General features: G+C 38.0%; 1 long non-coding RNA gene across 1 annotated transcript; it reads right to left on the bottom strand.

The window, feature by feature from the left end:
* Nucleotides 1-220: 220 nt before the first annotated feature.
* LOC125505819 lies at nt 221-830 on the bottom strand. Its single transcript, XR_007282443.1, has 3 exons — nt 700-830; nt 466-592; nt 221-414 (listed from the first exon to the last, which is right to left on the bottom strand). It is a non-coding gene; the product is annotated as an uncharacterized LOC125505819 (long non-coding RNA).
* Nucleotides 831-4,161: the final 3,331 nt, after the last annotated feature.

Here is a 4,161-nt window from a genome sequence, read left to right as displayed (position 1 = left end):
GCCCTTTGAATTGATATAGTGTTTTAAGGGCAGAGCATGGTGTGCGTGTAATTATTGTCAATCTCCTGTGAGGCTAAAACTTGGAAAGTCAAAACAGTCATGTTTGACTAGTTTTAGTAAAAAGTATTAATAAATAATAAAAAACGATAAAGCTTTCTCTCAATTTTCAATTCAAATTCGAAAACAAAATTCGCATAGAACATGGACTTTACGTACCTGGAGGTAATACTGAAAATATACTATCATAGACCTTAAGAATCGATCCACGCACACGGTATGAAAATAAGTTATAAACTCTGGAAATAAATCGTCTAATTTGCTGGTAAAAATGGCAACATCTTTTACATCCTGGATGGTAGCAACTTCAACATCGACCAATTTGACTTTTCGCTGATAGTGTTTTTTAAATTTTGCCTGAAAACAGACGGGTCATCATTTAACAAAAATAAAAAATGTATACTTTACTTGTGTATAAGTATCTACTGTATCCATTACTCTTATTTCACCCTCCATATTTTTTCGACCAGTAACTGAAATTGTTCCTGTTGAAATTCTGCTAAGCCTGGAGGGAATTCGTTGAACAACGTCTTTCCTTAAAAAAATACTTGCAACTCATTTTTCTGTGTCAATAAAGCATCTTTCGATTTGAATGGATTTGAATGACTCTTTGAACCGAAATGTCTCAGAATAATAACTTACGGCTGAAACGCTAGGCCATTATAAATTTCATCCCAAATCCACAGTCCATTTTTAAATGAAGAAGTCATTACGAAATTAACTATTTCCTTTACAATTATTATTTGAATGACACATATTTTTTGACTGCTTTTATAGGTGCGATAATGATTTACCTGCAGAGTGATTCGAACAGAACTGCTTTTTTAAAGTGGAAATAAATGTGTACATCGCATTTCAAAAGAAGAGACATTATTTTAAGCACATTTATTATTATAAGTCCGTAAAACCAACATGAGTTCCAATATTGAAAAACCGGGACTTGGTTTTAGTTTTTTAATGTTTATGTTAGTTTTAATGTGGGCTGAAAACTGACACAACAAGAGATAATTTGAACACTGTAATTTTATATGCAAAAGAATAATTCGGAAGCATGAAGAGCTAGAAGCTAATTATACTAAAATCAAAATCGAAATCTTTCTTAGAGTTTTTCAATACACTGTTCCCATTTTTCAATTTTAGCCCGAAGTGTAAAGCACATATCATCCAGTATTCTGCAAGCAAAAAAGTCAAGCAAGAGCAAACGAGTCAGAACAATATTCACCCCAGAACAATTAGAACGTCTGGAGGCAGAATTCGAGAGGCAGCAATATATGGTCGGCCCAGAAAGGCTGTATCTAGCGCATACTTTGCAACTTACCGAGGCACAGGTACGACAAACTTTAACTTTTAAAAGCCGTCATTCCGGAATATGTTATTTGTTTGCAAAAAGATATTTTGTCTTAAAAACATTTTTTGATTTGTTTGAGATTTTAACGACGTCCTTTGTTTATAAGACAGTCGGTAAACCATTTTTAAATAATATAAGGAAAAACAAAGAAACCTATACCGGGTGAGTGGAGATAATGGGCGTCATTTCAGGATTTAAACAGAGGGGACTTTTGAAAAGGGGGCCTCTCAACCCTTTTGAAAAGGGGGCCTCTTCCGTAAAAATGTTTAAACTAGATATTAATTTTTTTTGTTTTTGGGGTCTTCTCTTTTTTGGGGTCTAGCTCTCCTCCTTAAATATCAACCTCACTTTCTCGCCGGCTTACCCTGTTTTAACAGACGAGGCTTTGACGACCGAGCACAGCCGGTATAACTTTATATCGAGGATCATGGAAATATCATCCCCAATGTCATCCAAAGTATCGGGAACCTACGATGACCACTAGACAAGCAAGTTTTCCCAGGACGTCACTTTGTCCACCCACTCATTATTATGGCAAGAAAATCAAAAGCAACGGCCCTCAGTCCCGGGCTGGTGCTAAATCACCAGAGGGTGCTAAGAATCCCCCGGCTTCATATGGTGAAGAACCAAAAGCGAATTTTAACCTGGAATAGTCGAAGTCTTTTTGCGGCAGGAAAACTTGACAACGCAATTCAGGAGACGGAAAGAATGAATATTGACATTCTTATCATAGCTGAGACAATATGGCCTAATAGTAAAACATGTAGGAAGAATGGAAAAACATTTTGTTACTCCGAAAACAAGAATACAAATCACAGAAATGGAGTAGGCGTTATTGTATCCAAAGAGATGGATAAATATGTGAAGAATGTCGTAACATACTCAGACCGAATAATAATGTTGCAAATAAGTGCCAGACCGACTAACATCAATATAGTACAAGCGTATGCACCTACAGTGGACGGAACAGAGATTGAAGTTGAACAATTTTATGAGCCAGTCCGGGATGTTCTGCAGTCATTAAAACTTCAAGATATCAATGTAGTAATGGGCGATTTTAATGCAAAGGTCGGCAGCGGTGTTTTAGAGGGTGTAACAGGGGCATTTGATCTGGGTGATAGAAATGAACGAGGTGAAATGTTAATTCAGTTCTGTCGCGATAAAAAGTTGGCTGTTAAAAACACTTTCTATAAACTATACCCTACAAAACTCTATACTTGAAAATCACCTCAAGATAGACAGGGAAATATCGTCCGCAACCAAATTGACTACATTTTGATTAACAAGAGATATCGGAACAGGATCACACGTGTGGCAGCATATCCAGGAGCAGACATCGGCTCAGATCATAACCCGTTGCTGCGAACTTCAGTCTTAGATGTACATTGTTGTCTAAAGGGCGAGGACCCCGTAAATACGCCGACATTCGGACATTGAAACAGCCCGGAATGCAAGAAAGCATGAAAACTCAATTAGACAAACTGCGCCAGGAAAGCAATCCTCGTCTGGAAATTGCAGCTGACGATATCTGGAATACGCTGAGAACAAACATCCATGCGGCTGCGGAAATTGTACTTGATCGACCCAAACAAGAAAAAATCAAAGCATGGATGACCGGCGAAATATTGAACTTGATGAATGACCCTCGACCTGAAAGCCAGCATGATAGATATAAAGGTCTAGATCGCATTATTAAGAGGAAAATAAGGAAAGCTAATGAGAAATGGGCTCAGAAACAGTGTGAAGAAGCTGAGAGACTTTATCAGCTGCGTGACTCCTTTAACTTCCATAGAAAGGTAAGGAAAATAACTGGAGCGAGTATAAGAACAGCGTTGCCGTCAATAAGAAATCAACAAGGAAGACCGATATCAGATTCTGACGAACTAAAAGAAGCCTGGAGGAATTACGCGGAGGCACTATTCAAACACCTGCGTGCCAATAACCCCACAAACACTACCCAAAAAAATACGAGCGATTCAAAAATTCTTGAGTCTGAAGTCAAATACGTAATAAGTTGTATGAAGAGTTGTAAAAGTCCGGGTCATGACAACATATATGCAGAAGTTTTGAAGCAAGTAAATATCAAACATCTTACATATCTCCTGATATATGAACGTGATATATGACTCTGGCCAAATCCCCAAGGATTGGTTAACGTTTACATTTCTTGCCATTCCAAAGAAAGCAAACCCCAGAAATTGCGAAGACTATATACTCATAAGCCTGTTGAGGCACGCGCTCAAAGCGTTCCTTCGAGTAATTCACTCAAGAATCTACAGAAAGTGTGAGGATATGAGTGGTGACACGCTGTTTGGATTTATCAAGGAACTTGGTACCAGAGAAGATCTGTTCTCAATGAAATTGTTCGTCCAAAAGTGCTATGACCAAAGGCAGGATGTTTTTGTCTGCTTTATCGATTATCAAAAAGCTTTTGATAACGTAAAGCACGGGCCGCTGCTGGAGAAATTACAGAAGATCGGTTTAGATGATAAAGATGTTAGAGTAATAAAGGAATTGTATTGGTAACAGCTCGCAGAGGTCCATATTAATGGCGAGCTATAGTCAATGGCGTCTCAATAAGCGATACCCGCCACGCAGATGATACCGCCATACTGGTTAATAACCTTGAAGGCATCCAGTCAATACTAAATAAAATCAACGAATGCGGTGAAAAGTTCGGACTACATATAAATACTACCAAAACCAAAATGATGGTGATTAGCAGAAATCAGCATATTACCACTTTCAACGTGAAC

This window comes from Dendroctonus ponderosae, unplaced genomic scaffold (genome assembly GCF_020466585.1).
Source record: "Dendroctonus ponderosae isolate FM_Combo_2020 unplaced genomic scaffold, Dpon_F_20191213v2 Dpon_F_20191213_1, whole genome shotgun sequence".
NCBI lineage: Eukaryota > Metazoa > Arthropoda > Insecta > Coleoptera > Curculionidae > Dendroctonus > Dendroctonus ponderosae.
Note: the sequence above shows the minus strand (reverse complement) of the source record. Positions and strands in the feature narration are given on the sequence as shown.